Here is a 19,914-nt window from a genome sequence, read left to right as displayed (position 1 = left end):
CACTCCGCGGCACCGTTACCCCCACGCCTGAGCCACCGGCGCGCCCCGTTGTAGCCATTGGACACACCACACGGTCTTTTAGGAAAGCGGGCCATTAACCGGTGTTCAGGAGAGAAACGTGGCCACCTCCCCACGGGCGGGTGCTGATCTGCAGTGGAGACCTCGTCCCCCGCAGAGAGCGACCGAAATCCCCTTGGGCCGCTGGGTCTTGCATGGCTGGATGCCTGGATGCCGCCTGTCCAAGGCTTTAGCGACCGTGTCTCCCTTCATGACCTTGGCCTCTGTGACAGGCAGGCCCAGCAGCTGCCCCAACATCCCGGTCAGCTGGAGCCTGTTTTCCTGACATGGGTTTTTTCTAAACTTCATGTCAGATTGGAAGCGCACTGCTGAGAAGCCCCACGAGAAGGCCTGGACATTTTAGTACCCTGACTCCAAGGTGGAGCGAAGCCTGGTTCCCCATGAGAAAGTGAGCTGGCTGGCCGAGTGACGAGAGTAACGCCCCGAGAGTACACTGCCAGCTCTGTCTTGGACGGGCCCATGTGGGCAGACCCTCAAGTGGGTGAAAGGGACTTCTCTCCTAAGTTTAACAAAAAGGATGGGCATGTGGAGAGAAGGAGCCAGCATGGCTTGTACGAGATTGAGAAAGGTAGACTTAGAACTCCTGCATGTCGGACAGGACTGGTTGGCCCAGGGCTTTTGGGGTGTTGAGGCCCCAGTCATGCTGCAGATCCCATCTTAACCAGATGGAAAAGGGATAGCAAGGGAAACTAAATTACCCACCCTATTTCTGGGAAAAATATCCTGCAATTTGTAGCCATCAAAAGGAAGGACTGTGGAGAATAGGCAATCCCCGGGTGGGTGGTGGATCCAGGAGAGAAAATTAGTGCTACATTGGAGAGAGAATTTGGCTAGGAAGCCATGAAGTCTTTATAGAAATCTAGGGAAGAAATGCAGGAGTTGGAGAGACAATTGCACAAATTCTTCAGCCAGGAACATTTTGTAGTCTATAAAGGCTACGTGGACGATTCTCGGAACACAGATAACTCCTGGAGAGAGACAGAGGCTGTGAACTACCATGATGAAACCGGTGAAATAATGAACCATCTTCCTCTGGAAGCTGGCAATGATGCCAAGAAAGTGAAATGGGTGGACATTAATGATAAATTTGAGCTTTATGCCAGCCACTCCCAATTTATTCAACTTATGTCTGAGAAATAAGGTGCCCACTGGAGTGAGGACATGTATCCTGATTGCCAGGGATAGTGGCTTGGAGTCTCGTGTGAGCCAAAGGCCTTCAAATGATCAGGAGTGGGTAAGAGGCAAACAGCACATAACTCCCACTAAATAGGACAGGGAGGGTCACCTCTTTGGTGATTAATTCCAAAACTGTGCTATATGAAGGCTTTGTATTAGGGAATAATATTAGACAAATATGGGGAAATGGGATCACAGAAGTTTTGGCTTTCCTGTTAGAAGAATATACTCACATGCTGTATATATTGTATACATGGTTTAAACTAACTTACACAACTACTGCTCTTTGGAGAATTGTAAGAAAAACAATGACATCTTCCTTAACAACCATAGCCTCTACTTTTCAGCCAGTTTGCATTTGTCAATTCTTCTTCCTCCTGATGTTTTAATGTGGCATAATCTAATGTATAATCTGACTTTTGAGTTAACATTTATTTTTTAAATTTAGCATTATGTGGTCTTGTTTTCCTTGCTTTTGAGTATGGGAGCTTTCTGGCTTTTTTTTTTTTTTTTTTTTTAGAGCTTCAGTTTTATAGGAAAAGTTCAATCTCTATTTTTGTCCACAAGGATCAAGTGCTTATGAACCAGACCAAAAAAAAAAAAAAATGCAGTGACAAAATGAGCTTAGCTCCAGCCCTCTGGTTATCAGAACTCTTTCTGTCTGAACAGAATAAACTAAGCTGAAGATAATGGTTTCTTCTCATTTCAGAAGAAGACCCTACAAGTGCAGATTCTTGTCATGCAGATGGCTTTATCGGGACATGTATATAAGCCAAGCCTAATGAAAATACAATAATTCACATCTACCTTTTCTCAATTAAAATAAAAACCCAATATGCAAACAGAGAAGATGCTTATAGTCAGCTTGCGAACACAGAGACAGCCTCTCTGACAAGAATGTGGGGATTCCAATAGCAACAAATAGGTCAGAAACCTGTTTTATTCTTTCATTTCTCATCACCTAAAACAAGCCAGTTAAATTTATTTGCAACATATGGAAAATTAACTCAAACCACTATAACGAGCCTTTTATGACTGAGGGAAAAATAAAGACAATTGCAGGAGTTGATAGCATCATAAGAGGATTGCTTCAATAATAATAGCTGACACATTCCGCTTACTATGTGCAAGCACTGTTTCACATGCTTTATGTATGGTGACTTACGGATTCCTAAAGATCACCCTATAAGGAAGGTACTCTTATGTTGCAGGTCAGACTCCCTGGGAAGCAGATTCCAAGAGGGAGATTAGATTACAAGATGTTTACTAGGGAGTGGTCTTGGGATCAACACCTGGGAAAAGAAGAAGAAAGGAGGATTGAGCAAAGTGAGCAGCTGAGCTGGAATGCAGGCCCAATGGAAGCCTCAGCCAACTCCATCTAGAACTCTGGAGCTGGGAAGGCCCTTCTAGCTTCCCTGAATTGGAGTGATGGGGCCAGGCCTTTATACCCTGTATTGATCAGTCATTGGATATGGCTGTGACCTCGAGGGAGAGAATTTCTTCAACCAAGACAATCCCCAAAAGGACTGACAGCTAAGGGACATCTTCTGGTAATATTCCCAGCCACTGAGAAGTGGAATCTGGGAGGAGGGTGTGTGGGGTGCATGGCAGGGTCTACCACATATTATTATCTCGGTTTACGGATGATGTAACTGAGGCACAGAAAGGTTACAGAACTTGAACAAAGTTATACAACCAGTAAGTGGTAGAGATAAGAGTAGAGCATAGATCACTGGGCTCCACAGTCCATACCCTTGACGGCAATACCATAGTCTTTCAATAATTACCCTCCTATTGTTCCTGTATACTGTTCCTTTAAAGAAAAAGAAAGAGAAGGCCGGGTGCGGTGGCTCAAGCCTGTAATCCCAGCACTTTGGGAGGCCGAGACGGGCAGATCACGAGGTCAGGAGATCGAGACCATCCTGGCTAACACGGTGAAACCCCGTCTCTACTAAAAAATACAAAAAAAAAACTAGCTGGGCGAGGTGGCGGGCACCTGTAGTCCCAGCCACTTGGGAGGCTGAGGCAGGAGAATGGCTAAACCTGGGAGGCGGAGCTTGCAGTGAGCTAAGATCCGGCCACTACACTCCAGCCTGGGTGACAGAGCAAGAAAAAAAAAAAAAAAAAAAAAAAAGAAAAAGAAAGAGAAGTTGTCATACCATTATATCTCTTTCTACATGCACATTTGAGCAGAGTTCCCTTTTCTAAACTTGAAGGATAGTTGCATGATTTTATTTTTCTTTTGGCAAATGTTGTATTTATGTGGGTGATGACAGTTGTAAAAAGTTCACCTATGGATGCTCATCATTGTTCACGCCCAGGAACAAATTTAATACATCACTTTTACTTGTGCATTCTACAAGTGCTACTTTTTGGGATGGAGCCTTTTGTCCTATATATTAGTCTCCTCTCGATCACTTTTCCAGGTGAGATATACCTCTGTCTTTATTTAAATAATTTTAGCACCCAGTTTGCCTAACATTTTTGAATGTTCCCAAAACCTACTTCATTTTCTTCCCAAAATGGAAAGCTCCTAAAAAAATACATTTACATATATTCATTAATCATTGCAAAAACATTAAATAATGGTCTTTAAAAAGTCTCAAATTTAATATATCCAGAACAGAATTCTTGATTTTTCCCCCAGAAAACTGTTCCTCTATCACTCTTTCCTGGTAAGTGGCACCAAAATCCACCCAAATTGGACAAGAAAACAAGGAATTATCCTAGATTCCTTGCTTTCCCTGTACCAGAACATTCAGTCTATCTGTAAAATTTACTCAGCTCTACCTCCAACAAAATACATCCAGGGCCAGTTGTAACTCTGCCACTTCACTGATCACCCTAGTCAAGCCACCAACTCTCCTTCTCTAGACTTGTGCAATGGCCTCCCAACAGACCTCACTTCTGCTGCCCTCCTCCTCTTGCAGGTCGTTTCCCACAAAAAATGAAATGACATTTAAAAAAATCCCAGTCACATCATGTCCCACCCTCTTAAAACCACCTGATCACTTCCTTTTGTACATAAAATGCAAACTCCTGACCCTAGCTACCTGTTCTGGATGATGCATACTGCTTCAGTCTTACTTGGAAAGCTAGTAACATTCCACTTTTGACTAGGCTGGCCTTCCTCTTCTTAACACACTTCATACTTGCTTCTGCCCCAGGGCCTCTGCTTTGCTTTTAACCTGCCCAAAATGTCCTTTCCATACAGAGTCAATTCCTTAGGTCACTCAGGTCTCATTCAATTAACAGCCCCTCAAAGAGAGATGTCCTGACCACTTCAGCTATAGTGACCCATACAGTCTGTTCCTACTGCCTTACCCTGATTTACTTTCTACACAGTATTTAACACTAGCTCAAATGATCTTGCATATATTCTGTTTACCTTATGAAGAAGAGAACCTTGCATAAGAGCAGGGATTTTTCTGTCTCATTGATTGCTGTAGCCCTAGTACCAAAATAATGTCTGGCATGTCAACAAATTATTTGTGGAAAATAGCTACTGTTAACATTTTTCTATATACTCTTTCCCCCTTTCTAAAAAATTATAAATGTGGCCCAACTTTAAAAAAAATTTAGATTTCCAAAAACTTTGCAGAACAGTGCATATGATTCTTGTATAACCCTGAGCCCAGCTTCCCAAATGTTGACAACTTATTTATTCATAGTAGTGTTATTGAAACCAGAAAATGAACACTGATTTAATACTTTTTTACCTATATTATTAATTAACCTATAGATCTTATTCAAAATTTTCCAATTATTCCACTAATGTCCCTTTTCTATTCCAAAATCCAATGATTCCACATTTCATTTAATTGTATCTCTTTTATTTTCTCTAATTTTGGAAAGTTCCTCAATCTTTTTTGTCTTTCAGGAACTTGACAGTTTTGAGAGTACTGGTCAGTTTTTTAGCAGACTGTCTCACTATTGACATTTTCTCATGAATAAAATAAAGTTATATATTTTTCACAGATGTGATTTGCTTGGGTAAAGTTGTATATTTAAAAAATTGGCCAGGTGAGGTGGCTAATGCCTGTAATCCCAGCACTTTGGGAGGCCGAGGCAAGCAGATCACAAGGTCAGGAGATTGAGACCATCCTGGCCAACATGGTGAAGCCCCGTCTTTACTAAAAATACAAAAAAAAAAAAAAATTACCTGGGTGTTGTGGTGTGCACTTGTAGTCCCAGCTACTCGGGAGGCTGAGGCAGGAGAATAGCTTGAACCTAGGAGGTGGAGACTGCAGTAAGCCTAGATTGCACCACTGCACTCCAGCCTGGTGACAGAGCAAGACTCCGTCTAAAAAAAAAAAAAAAAAAAAAAAAATTAAGGTGAATTTTTTTTTTAGTGTAATCACTACTAGACAGTAAATAGAATATGCTATATATTTTTAAATGTCACCGTGGAATTTCCAATCACCTTGTATTACTTTTGACTCACATTTTTATATTTTTATGCATGCACACAATATTTAACTTTCCAAATTCCTTCTCTGTAAGGGACTTGAGGTCTAGGAAGTGCTAAATTTCATTACCTTTCCTCTCTATTCTCTTCCTTCAAGTTCCTGAGATGGCAATGAATGCTGTGTTATCCTGCTGTATCAGTTACCTATTTTCACACAAATACTTCAATCCCAAAACACACGGGCTTGAAACAACAAACATGTAATTAGTCTGTAAGTTTAAAATTTGAGAATTAGGGTTTGACTGGGTGGTTTTTCTGGTCACCGCTGGGCTCATTCACATGCTTGGGAACTGGGTGGCTATTGACTGATCTAGGATGACCTTAGATGGGATGATTGAAGAGAAGCTTCTCTGTGTCACGTCTCTCATTCTCTATCAGACTAATCCAGGGATATTGTCATGGCAATGGCAGAGGAGCAAAGGCCAAATGGAAACATGCAAGAGTTCTTAAGTCCCAGGCTTGGAAGTGACATCAAGTCATTTCCCTGCACTCTATTGGACAAAGTGACAACATCAAGTTAGATTCAGTGAATAGGGAAATGACTCCATGATATAGTTTGGATATCTGTGTCTCCACCACATTTCATGTTGAAATGTAATCCCTAGTGATGAAGGTGGGGAGGTGTTCCGATCATGGGGGTGTATCCCTCATGAATGGCTTAGTGCCATCTCCCTGGTGATAAGTGAGTTCTCATGAGATCTGATTGTTTAAAAGTATGTGGCACCTCCCCCAACTCTCTCTCTCTCTCTCTGGCCATGTGACATGCCTGCTCCCGCTTCACCTTCTGCCATGAGTAAAATCTCCCTGAGGCCTCCCCGGAAGCCAAGCAAATGTCAGCAACATGCTTGCACAGCCTGCAGAACCGTGAGCCAATTGAACCTTTTTTCTTATAAATTACTCAGTCTCAGGTATTTGTTTATGCAATGCAAGAATAGCCCAACCCACCCCACATCTTTAGAGAGAGAAAGTAGAGAGTCACATGGCAAAGGGCATGGATACAGAGGGAGTGAAGAATTGGGGCCGTTTGCACAGCCAATAACCCCACATCCATTGTGCCTTTTTTTTTTTTTTTTCCTAACAGCTTTGAGATATAACTATACAATTCCCACAACCATACAATTCCCCCAATTAAATTTTTCAGTTCAGGCCAGGCCTGGTAGCTTATGCCTGTAATCCCAGCACTTTGGGAGGCTGAGATGAGAGGATCACTTGAGGAGTTCAAGACCAGCTTGGGCAACATAGCAAAATCCTGTCTCTACAAAACAACAACAACAACAAAAACATTAACCAAGCATGGTGGCACACACCTGTAGTCCAGCTACTAGGGAGGCTGAGTTGGGATGATCACTAGAGCCCAGGAGTTTGAGGCTGCAGTGAACTATGACATGCTACTGTACTCCAACCTGGGTGACAGAGTGAGACCTTGTCTCTAAAAAAAAAAAAAAAAAAAAAAAAAAAAAAAATTTAAATGCAGTGTTCAGTTCAGTAGTTTTTACTGTACTCACAGGTTGTGCCACAAAGACCACAATCTCTTTTTCAGAACATTTTCAAACCCCAGAAAGAAACCCCACACCTATTATTAGTCACCCCCATTTTCTCCCTCCATACCCTCCAGTCTTGGCAATCACCAATCTACTTTTTGTCTCCATGGATTTGCCTTTTCTGGACATTTAAAATAAATGGAATCATACAACAAATGGTCTTTTGTGACTGGCTTCTTTTTCTTAGCATGTTTTCAAAGGCTTTTCCATGTTGTCACATATATTAGTACTTCATTGCTTTTTATTGCTAAATAATATTTATCTATATTACTATATCACATATTTATGCATTCATTAATTGGTGGACATTTGGGTTGTTTCCACTTTTGGCTATTATTAATAATGCTGTTATGAATATTTACGTACATGTTTTTGTTTAGACATATATTTTCTTTTCTTTTGGGTATACACTTATACCTAGGAGTGGAATTGCTAGGTCATATGGTAACTCTATGTTTAACCTTGAGGAACTGCCAAATTGTTATTCCAAAGTGATTGCTCCATTTTACATTTTCACAGTTGTGTATGAGGGTTCTAATTTCTCCACATTCTTGTCAACACTTGTTATTGTCTGTCTTTTTTATTAGAGTTATGCTAGTGGGCAAGAAGTGGTGTCTCATTGTGGTTTTGTTTTACATTCCCATATGGCTAATGATGTTGAGCATCTTTTCAAGTGCTTATTGACCATTTATATATCTTCTTTGGAGAAATGTCTATTCTGATTTTTTGTCCATATTTAATTTGTTAATTATCTTTTAACTATTGAGTTGTAAGAGTTTTTGTTAGTATATTCTAGATACAAGCCTGTTATTAAATATATGATTTGCAAATATTTTCTCCCATTCTGTAGACTATCTTTTCACTTGCCTAATGGTGTGTCTGAGAAAGCACAACAGTTTTTAATTTTGGTGACATACAATTTTTAAAAATATTTTTAGTCAATTGTGCTTTCAGTTTCATATCTAAGAAAGTGTTGCATAATCTACAATCACAAAGATTTGCCCCCATATTTTCATCCAAAAGTTGTAAAGTTTTAACTCTTACATTTTAGGTCTTTCGTCCATTTGGAGTTGATTTCTGTATATGGTGTCAAGCAGAGGTCCAATTTCTTTTTTCATGTGGCCATCTGGTTGTCCCAGAACCACTTGTTGAAAGATTGTTCTTTCTCCCATTGAATTGTCTTGGCATCCTTGTCAAAAATCGATTCTCTAAATGTGAGGGTTTATTTCTGGACTCTCAATTCGATTCCATTGATCTATTATGTTTATCCTTATGCCTATACCACACTGTATTAATTACTGTGGTAAGTTTTGAAATTGGAAAGAATCTGTTGTGCTTTTGCACTTGGTTGTTATTTATTTTTTTTCTGATAATTTTCCTATTCATCCCATAAAACTCAACTCCAGACATCTCCTTCTCTAAGAAGCTTTCTCTAACTCCCATTGGTAGAGTTAATCTTTTATTCCTTTGTGTGTCATCATATATTTCTCTATTGTAGAATTCCATTATAATTTATTTTTATTGAAGTCAAAGGCTGTGTCTCACTCATTTTTACATTCCCAGTGTCTAGTGTAGTGTCTGATCCACAGTAAGTGCTCAATAAATGTCTACCAAAAAGCATAAAAGAGACAGAGGTTTTGTCTGCTCAACACTGCAGTTTATCTGTTAACATTTCTGGGGCTTTTTAGCATAAGTCCAAGAGTATTTGTTCATATTGGTGCAACTTTCTGCCACTTTTCTCATCTAGCAATGGTTGGGCAATTGTTCACTTTGATGAATCATTCCAGTTATTCTCAGCATGCTGCTGAACGTTCTCTTCTTTTTATCAGGGCCTTTATCTAATAGGATGACAAACTGATGAAAGTAAAATTATGGGAATTACAACGTAATAGGGTGGTGTGGTTTGCTTCATCACTTGCTTAAAGTTTGGTACACACTGTCCCTGTGCACCTCCCTTTTCGTTGCTGCATAATAATAACAATAACATACATTTACTGCATGCCAGGCACCATGCAGGCATTATCATGAATGCTTTCTTATCCAGACCAAAGGAAACATTTTAAGACTGCTTTTTGTTTAGCAAAGAAAAATCTGTGTGTGCTACTTCAAACTAGCGACTTTGTGAGTCCAGAAGTTGTTTTCCTTCTTTCTTGGCATCTACTATGGCTGCATGTATATGTAGTAAGAACCTGAATGAAATAGAAAAGCCAAGAAACATTTTTCCTTTATCATTAAATAATTTAGAGTGAATAAAGGAGTCAAATACAAATAAAAGCCATTTGATTCAGCTCTGATGAGTTTTATAATGCTAACATTTACATATGGCAGTATACTTTCTAGGTGAGAAAATTGTTGCCTTTTAGGAGTTCTTGAAAGGTTTTGATAGTATACACTTTAAGAAATGGAAGATTGTCAAGACTTTCTCCATGGTTATATGTCACTTGAATGCTAAAACCACATTTCAGTGTGGTAAGTTTTGTTCCTGGATTTGTCACTAGCTGTAGGAACTTGAGCAAGCTGCTTCACCTATCCAAGTTTCCTTATAACTTATAATTCCATAAGTGTTACATTGACAGATATATGCAACAATTTTGTGCATTCATAACTGGAGAGAGTATATAGACTTACACTTTTATAAATATTATACATTTATAAAAAGCAACCTTCTCAAAACAGGAATAAGGATTTATATATGTGAGAAACCTGAATCGTATTATAACTATAATTTCTTTTAAGAAAGTATTTTAAGAAAATTGGTATATTAGTTATCTATTGCTGCTTAGCGCTATTATCAAAAATGTATGGCTTAAAACAACGCACATTGATTATCTCACAGTTCCTGTGGATCAGGAGTTCAGGGGTAACTTAGCTGCTTCAGGGTAGCAAAAGGATGCAATCGAGATGTTAACTGGGGCTGCTGTCTGACCTGAGGCTTGACTGGGAAGGGATCTGCTTCCAAGTTCATGTGGTTGTTGGCCACATTTAGTTCCTTGCAGGATGTTGCACTAAGGGCCTTGGTTTCTTGCTGGCTACTAATCAGAGGCTATCCTCAGTTGTTTGCCACTTGGCCCTCTTTGTAGGCCAGCTTACAACATGGCAGCTTGCTCCATTTGTCAGAAACAAGTCACAGATCCCATCCCTACTCAAGGGAGAGGATTCACAAGGCATGAGCACCAGGAAGTTAGGATGATGGGGGCCACCAGAGCATCTGTCTACTGCAATCCGAAAACTACAAAAGGTACAAGAGCAGTGGAGTAGGATAACATTCTAGAAGGCACACCATCTGCAACAAACATACACACACACACACACACACACACAGAAAGAGAGAGAAAGAAAGAGATAGAAAAAGAGAAACTTTTGCAACAGGGGGAGCATTTGGTTTTTCCCTTATTCTCTGTTTCAGGAATTGCTGCCATCCATTGCTCAGTCCTCAAACCCGGGAGATACCTCTGACTCTGTTCTCTAGCCAGCCAACCCCCTAATCCAATCCACCAATAAGATATAAAAAATGACCCTTCTCTTTATTTTCACCATTCCTTACCATTCCCAGTCACCACTGTCTTTCCCCAAGATATTGTTCCACCACATCTCTCAACAGGCCTCATGGATGACACTCTTGCCCTCTCCTTTATAACCCACCCTTCATATAGCAGCCAGGGTGCTTTACTTAAAACATAAACCAGAAGATGTTATTCTCCTGTTTAAAATCTTCCATTGGCTTCCCATTGAATATAAATCCAAGCTTTTAAATCTGACCTATAGGACCCTATATAAACTGATACCTGCCAATTTCTCTAACCTCATCTGTTCTATTAAATTTTTCTTTATACCCAATTACATTTTTTGACTTTTTATAATTACATAAATTTATTTCATAGTCTAAAAATAATTTTAAATAAATAAAATTAGTCTTATTAAGTAATCTAGCAAATAATATGGTGTTACCAATATCACTTGAACAGGGTAAAGTAAATTTTAATGAAGTCAAGCATTTGAGGCAAAGTTGTTGTTGTTGTTGTTGTTGTTTGAGATGGAGTCTCGCTCTATTGCCCAGGCTGGAGTGCAGTTGTGCCATCTTGGCTCATTGCAAACTCAGCCTCCTAGGTTCAAGCAATTCCCCCACCTCAACCTCCCAAGTAGCTGGGATTACAGGCATGCACCACCGCGCCCAGCTAATTTTTTGTATTTTTAGTAGAGACAGGGTTTTACCATGTTGGCCAGGCTGGTCTTGAACTCCTGACCTCTGATGATCCACCCGCTTCAGCATCCCAAAGTGCTGAGATTACAGGTGTGAGCCACTGCGCCCAACAAAAAGTTTTTTGTTTTGTTTTGTTTGTTTTGAGACAGAGTCTTACTCTGTTGCCCAGGCTGGAGTGCAGTGGTACGATCTTGGTTCACTGCAACTTCTACCTCCCAGGTTCAAGCGATTCTCCTGCCTCAGCCTCCCAAGTAGCTGGGATTACAGGCACACACCACCATGGCTGGCTAATTTTTGTATTTTTAGTAGAGACAGGGTTTTACCATGTTGGCCAGGCTGGTCTCAAACTCCTGACCTCAGGTGATCCAACTGCCTTGGCCTCCCAAAGTGCTAGGATTACAGGCATGAGCCACCATGTCTGGCCAAAGGTTTTTTTTTTTTTAGTGTAAGAAACATTTAGCAGTTGTGGCTTTGTGGTTCATGCATTGCATCATGTGTTACATAATTTGATGTGAAATGAGATAACCTAAGTCAGATAAAGTTTTGAAATAAGATAAAAGCCCAACTGAAATTACTAATATGCATTGAAGGTACAATAAGAGAACAGGTTTATCTACAAAGTGGTGAGTTTTATTCTTTTGAAGGGAACAGGCAAAGTTTATATTATATATGACATTATCTGAGGTTAATAAAAATTTGAAGTTAAAAACCATGTCTGACATAAAATCTAAAATTGATTACACATTTACACAAGTTAATTTTCTTATATTGCATATTTGTCAAAAGCCAGAAATATTCACTTTTCAATGATCTGGGTCCAAATCATTTATTTATCATAGTCTACCCAAACCATCTTGGAGTATTCACTGGAATGAGATACAGCAGGAGAGCACATCCTCTGGAGGTAGACTGAAGTTGAATCTGAACTCTGTAGCTCAGTAGCTGAATGAACTTGCTCAATATGTTCAAACTTATTGCACCTCAGTTTCCTCGTAAGTAAACACAGACATTAATACCTACCTCTCAGAGTTACTTTAAAGATTAAATTAGACAACTTATTTAGCAGCACGTTGTGGAGACTTACTATGTGTTATTTTTTTTCTTTTTCCATCACTGCTTGGCTAATCTATCCAAAGTACCCTAAATTTATTGGCTTTCTATTTCCATTCCCATCATATCAGACATGGAATCAACATAGGCAGAAGAAAAGAATTAGAAAAGTATTATAAAGGTAGAGTCATCAAGATGTGTCTAACATAGAGGAAGTTTGAGACAGAAGCCACAAATGAAATAAACATTTCAGCTGGAATTGATAAGTCCCATGTGGATGTTGTAAAGATACAGGAAAAACTAATGTGCTTTTTCTACTCATAAACCACTCACCACTTCTGACACCAAAATGGGCGTTGGGAATGTTTCTCTGTACACAAAGCAATCAGTGACAGGAAAAACCGAACTGTTTTTTCCTACTCTGTTACATAGGTATATATGTAATACGCAAGACAGAACATTTCTGTGGCCAGATGTGTGGGGATTTTCCCCTACACATGAAGCAATTCTGCAGCAGACATCAGCTAGGTGTCCTATAATTGGCTTCAGTTCTGACACTATGTACAACATGGAGATAGCATCAAATCCCACAAGTTGAGGACTCTGTCCCACAAGACTGCCCCCCACTTTATATGCCAATTTCAAGCCATAGTTGTGGTCTATGCTTCTGACTGATCAGCTCTCTAAGTTGGAGTTCCCATGAGCACCTCCTTGGGTTCAATTTGCTAGAGTGGCTCATGAAAACTCAGGGAAACACTTTAGTTATGTTTATCATTTATTATAAAAGATACTACAGAGGATATAGGTGAACAGCCAGATGGAAAAGATGCAGAGGGCAAAGTATATGGGAATGCATTTGGAGCTTCCATGCAGTGAGCCGCCCTCTGGAACCTCCATGTGTTCAGCCTGTTTTTTGGGGTTTTTATGGAAGCTTTATTACATAGACATGGTTGATTAAATCACTGGTCATTGGTGATCAGCTTAACCTTCATCCCCTCTCTTCTCCCTGGATTTTGGGGTTGGGGATGAAAGTCCCAGCACTGTAATACTGTCTTGATCTTCTAATGACTCGTCTCCATCCTGAAGCTATCTAGGAGCCCCAATCACCAGTCATATAATCAGCATACGAAAGACATTCTTACCACTCCAGAGACGTCAAGTGTTATTAGGAGCTGTATATCAGGAAACAGGGATGAAAACCAAATAAATGTTTCACAGTATCACAGATGCTGAAGAAATTTGTGTTTATTTGTGAATAGGTAAGTCATGGAAAATGACAGGACAATTTTTTGGTAAGCGATATTGTCTTAATCTGTTCCTGATGCTATAACAAAATACTTTAGACTGGGTAATTTGTAGACAACAGAATTTTATTTTGCAGGCTAGGCACAGTGGCATCCACTAGTAATCCTGGCACTTTGGGAGGACAAGGTGGGAGTATTACTTGAGCCCAGGAGTTTGAGATCAGCCTGGGCAACATGGTGAGACCCTGTCTTAAAAAAATATTTGTTTTCCACAATTCTGGAGGCTGGGAAGTCCAAGATAAGGCATTGGTAGGTTCAATTGGTGGTGAAGGCTCATTCTCTGCTTCCAGGATGGTGCTTTGTTGCTGTGTCCTCAGATAGCAGAAGAGACAGAAGGGCCAGGAAGCTCTCTGAAGCCTCTTTTGTTAGGGCATTAATCCCATTAATAAGGGTGGGATTAGTCTCTGATGGCCTAATCACCTCCCATAGTGCCACCATCTTGGTGGTTAAGTTCCAATATATGAATTTTGGAGGGACACATACATTCAAACCACAGCAATATTATTTATTTATTGAATAGTCTATGTCACTGTTTCCCTTCTCTGCACTTTGAATGTAATGAATAGTAATATGAAATAGAAAATCTGTACTGTTCTTGAAGGTGTTTTAGAAAAAATAATTTTCAGGTATTAAATGTAATAGAAATTAATTACTTATCTTTCTCATCAGAGTAGTTGTTTGATCAGACAAATATTATTTCACTATTATTTTCAGAGTAGCAGGGCCTTTTTCTTTTTTCAGGTTCTTTTGGGAGAAAAGATATTACAGTTACTTGCAATTTAATGAAGACAATTCTTTTATGGCTTCTCACTTTGGAATGCTGTTAGATTGTGTTAGAATGGTGTAGGAAGAATCATATTTATAAGCTCTACATGATCTTGGTGGTTTTAATGGTGTCATAGATTCCAAAATATCAGTATACAAGTTTTATTATAGGGAGGCACTGTTTTGTACCCGACTCATTCGCTTTAGTCTGATTTGGTTAATAACCCATTAACCCAAAATTCATTCACTTTCTTTCTTTGTTAACCCCGAAAGCAACAACTTATTCCTTGTTTAACCATAGACACTCAGATTTTTCCATTTGGATTTTATTGACAGGTAGGGTGACCAATGGTTTTAGCACTGAAATTTCCATGTCCTGGGAAGCCCTCCGTCCAGGGAAATCCAGGTCAATGGTCACCCTATCAGCTTTGTTGGTCAAAAATATGTATTGAGTATCCTCTATGTGCCAGGCATTAGACTCACAGTGGTGAACAACACAGATACCATTCCTGCCTTCATAGAACTTAGAAATATGCAACTAGTCCATCTGGATCACATGGGAAGGTTGACTGGGGTAGACTGGGCTTTGTGATGATTATTATTCAAAAAACCTTTTTTTTCTAATTAGTCACTGTTGTTATTCAAGAAGGTCCCATTGATTTCTATATGCTGGTTTTGTATCCTGCCAACACATTTACATCTTTTAAACTTTTAATGATTTTAGATGCTCTTGGATTTTTCTATATTATGTAATCATATTGTCTGTGAATGACAAGTTTTCTTTCTGTCAAATTTTTTATATATCTTTTTGGTCTCATTGCTCTGACTAGGACTTCTAGAATACTATTGAATAGAAGCAGTGATAACAAACATCCTAATCTTATTACTCAAAGGGAAAGTTCTGAGTTTTACCATTAACTCTGATATTTGATGTGAGTTTTTGGGAAGATAATCATTATAACATTAAAGTTTCCTTCTGTTCCTATTTGCTAAAAGTTGTATTAGAAATTGCTTTTGAATTTCATTGAATGTTTTTTCTGTATCTATTAAGAGAATTAGAAACATTTTCCCGTTTTGCTGTTAATAGAATGATTTATGTGACAAATCTGTATTCCTCCACCTGCCTCAGCCTCCTGAGTAGCTGGGACCATATGCGTGCACCACCACACCTGGCCAATTTATATATTTTTTGTAGAGAGGGGGTTTAGCCATGTTGTCCAGGGTGGTCTCAAATCATGTATTTGTAAGATAACCCAAGTTGTTCATGATGCCGTGTGTGTGTGTGAGCACGTGTGTGTATTGTGGGATTCAGTTTGGTAACGTTTGTGTATGTTTATGTTTTTTGTATTTTTGTCCAGATATGAGGTTAATCTAAAATTATTCTATCTCATGCCATTTTTTTTCCAGAAAATTCTTGTGCATCAGTTAGCTTTTGCTGCATAAAAAACACTTCAAAACTTAGTCGCTTGAAACATAAACAAATATTATTTCATAGAATTCTCTGCCAGCTGTGGGTGGTTTTTCTGGTCTGAGCTCAGTCAAGTGGCAGCTTGACTGGGGTTCATATGACCTCAGGTAATGGTACTAATATGTCTGGTGCTTGGCTGGATGATTGATTTAGGGGGCCTTTGTTGAGAAACTTCTCTTTTCCATTTGGTCTCTAAACCTCCAATAAGCTAGTCCAAAGTTTAGCTTTTTCACACGGTAGTCCAGGGTTCCCAAGATCGGCTAGAAAAATCAAGCCAAAATATGTAAACTTCTCAAGTCTCCGCTTGTGTCACATTTGCTAGTGTCCCATTGGCCAACGCAAGTTACATGGCCAAGCCCAAAGACACCTGAGAAGATAACACAAAGAATGGGAATTATGGTGGTCCTTTTTGCAAATAATTTACCACATCTTGACTCTTCCTTGATCCTGAGATAGTTCTAGGCCTTCTAAGGACAGCGACAAAAATTTCTTACAATATTTTCCATCCCTTCATAGCTTGGCTCCTAGACCAAATAAGATCTCTTTAAGCAGCCTGCATTCATGCAAAGTGGTAGAAAAGTCACATTAAAGATATACAAATAACAGTTAATAAAATAAAGACTGCCTGGAAGTACCTGCTTCCCTCCCTGTCCCCCATTCTCCTCAGATTTTGGGCATAGTTCAGATTTTGGGCAAACAAAGGAACAGAGAAGTACCAGGCTATGAAAAACTCTTGATGAAGGATGGGAGCAGACATATAGAAGGGGTTGACATATCATATGTGAGGAGCAGCATGATTGGTAAGAATCTTAAAATCTTGTGATTTTGGAATTATCTATTTTAAAGAGATATTTTAAATAAATATATGTATATACATAATTGGTCATACAAGATATTCATTGTATTGTTTGAAAAAGTGGGCACAATATAAATATATTTGAGTGGAGGAAGGATTATATAAGTTATGGTACTTCCATATTATGAAATTCCATAAATCGGGTGTGGGTGTGGTGGCTCATGTCTGTAATCCTGGCACTTGGAGAGGCTGAGGTGGGTGGATCACCTGCGGTCAGGATTTTGAGACCAGCCTGGCCAACATGGTGAAACCCTGTCTTCACTAAAAATAGAAAAATTAGCCAGGCAAGGTAGCAGTGAGCCGAGATCCTGCCACTGCACTCCAGCCTGGGCGACAGAGCCAGACTTTGTCTCAAAAAAAAAAAAAAGTAGAATGATATGAATTGACATGGTAAGAGAGCAACATATTATTATTGGAAAAAGAAAAGTTTTAAAACAATATGCATATATTATTTTGTTAAAAAATATGTGAATATATATGTGCCTGTGTATGTGTAGTGAGTGTGTGTGCATGTGTGTGAAAATAGAAAAAAACAAAATAAAACAAAAAAAAAAACACCAAATTTGAAATAGTAGCTATCTCTAAAACTCCGAGGAGTGAGATTAGTGGGAGGATGTGATAGGACCTTTTTTTTCACTTTTACTTTATATATAATTTGAGTACAATTTGAATTTTGAAAAAGAACATATATTACTTTTTTGGTAACTTTAAAAATAAACTCTATTTTAGATTTACAGAAAAATTGAGAAGCTGGTACACAGAGTTCTCCTACACCCCATACCTAGTACTCCCTATTAACATCTTTCATCCATATGGCAAATTTGCCACAATTGATGAACCAGGATTGACACATTATTACTAACTAAAGTCCTGATCATTGAAAAATCTTACTAGAAAAGTACAGAGAGGACGGGGTGGGGGCCTAATCCGAATGCCTGCCTCAGAAACGCTGGGATAGTCAGGCATCCCTCAAGACACCTATTAGCATGGGGACCTGGGATACCTGGGTGAAGGCCTTTGAAGCTGATGATCAGATCCTGGGACCCCTGCATCATACAGCTCCACCGAGAGGACATAAAAAGGTTCACAACCTCAGGGATCAGTATGGCTCCAAGAAGGCAGAGAATTTACCATGAGAAAAAAATATATTTTTCTCAATATATTGAGTGCTCAACACATGGATGTGGTTGGCGACTCTTAAACCAGCTCTCCCACTCCATCCCCACGCTCCAGAGCTCGTTTCAAGTTCTTCTACAAAGTAGGCTAAGCAAGAGAGGCAGGGCATCCTAAGAGCATAAAAATAACTGTAATCAACGGCTGTCTCAGACCTCAAAGACTGGATGAAAATACTGTCCCAGCTTCTAGAACTTCTTCAGTGATGGCAGCAAGGGCAGCAGAGCCCAGCACCACAGGCTCTGGAGGGCATGGCCACAGTGAGAGTGTGCAGTGGGATCCAGGCACGGGTTAGAAGAGGCAGTGCAGACAACAAAGCAATCAAAGTGTTCACCAGAAGAGGGTACGCTGGGAAGTTCAGGGCGCCGAATATAACCTTTCGAGATGGATGGATGCAAGTGTCTTTGCACTTTTTACCCACGCCTCATAGATGCCGAGACTGGTGTAGCTCAGGGAAACAAGGACTAGACAGAGAGTGATAGAGGACCTTAAGGGACAAGCCGTCACCTTCAATAATGCAGCCACAGTAACAGGAGTTCCTGCACCCTCCCCTGTGCTCCCCAAAGCATTGGGTATGTGCCAATTGGAGTTGCTCATGTCGGCCTCTGTTTCTCCTATTAGGCTGAACCCCTGAAGGTTAAAGGCCAAAGCATGTTCAGTCTTTTATATTGTCTTCTATATTTGTATTTCCTATAGCATTTATTCCAGTATGTGCTTGACACAGGTTTACTGAATTCAGCAATGAGCCTGCACTGATATGTTCTAATAAGGAGGGAAGCTACAAAATTAGACCAAGTGATAAGAGCCAGGAACTTACCCCCAAAGAAGGATTTAAACAAATTGTAACAATTCTTCTTGAATCAGGACCACATACAGAAATAAAAAGTTTGGGATAATACTAATTCTTTCTTAGAAAAGCTAGCCTTTAAATCCACGAGGAAAGAAATATACTGCATTTTATCCTGAGTGGTGATCAGGAATAGCTACAGAAAGTGGCTGTGGGTGAACTGTTACATAACAATGACAACATGATTGAATTCAGAATCTGGCAGGCGGGGGGTGGGGGGGGTGAGTTTTTTAAAAATCCCATTAGGATGCTTAGGTTTTAAAAGGAAATAAAGCTAAAGTGCTAGATTGAAATAAATACCTGTAGTTACATTTTTAAAATAATACAAAGAGAATCTGAAGACTTTTCAAATACTTTTGTGAAAAATGAATGTCACCAATTTTACAAATTAGATGTTGGAGAAAAAATCACATTTTGTTCACTAAAGGAAATCACTGGAGGTAAAATAAAAGGGTTTCATGGGAGAAGGGAAAGATTCCACAAATGAAAGAAACAGAAAAGCATATAACTTCTGTCGGATCAAGTTCATATTAGCAATTAGGCAGAAATTAAAGAATCACGTAGAACAAAGAATACCATTTTTAATATGAACCAGCTGTGAGTGACTAGGACCCTACGGAATAAGTCACTTGAGCTATGAGATCAAGGACTACTAAATCAAGCATAAACTACTTGGGGAAAGTTTTTCTGAAAGGAGAAATCATGTTTGAAAAATCCCTTAGGAATCCTCAAGGGGTTACATCTACGTATAGTGAAGGGAAACTATGGATGTAGATTTGGTCTATTATCAGCCTTTGTCTAGATCCACACACTATAGATATGTTGAGATTTTGTGAAACTGATGGCAATGTTTAGTCAAGGGCAGATAGTTGTCTTTGAGACAGGAAACACATAAAGCTAAATAAATAGATGCCTTTTAGGGGTAATAAATACAGATGGCAATCCTACTCAATTTCTTTATGAATGAACTGGAAAGGCAAAACCTCC

General features: G+C 39.3%; 1 pseudogene; it reads left to right on the top strand.

Moving 5' to 3' along the window:
* Positions 1 to 424: 424 nt before the first annotated feature.
* Positions 425 to 1,263, top strand: LOC112631062 (annotated as a pseudogene).
* Positions 1,264 to 19,914: the final 18,651 nt, after the last annotated feature.

Source organism: Theropithecus gelada, chromosome 9, assembly GCF_003255815.1.
Source record: "Theropithecus gelada isolate Dixy chromosome 9, Tgel_1.0, whole genome shotgun sequence".
Lineage (NCBI taxonomy): Eukaryota > Metazoa > Chordata > Mammalia > Primates > Cercopithecidae > Theropithecus > Theropithecus gelada.
This window is presented reverse-complemented; position numbering and strand designations above follow the sequence as displayed.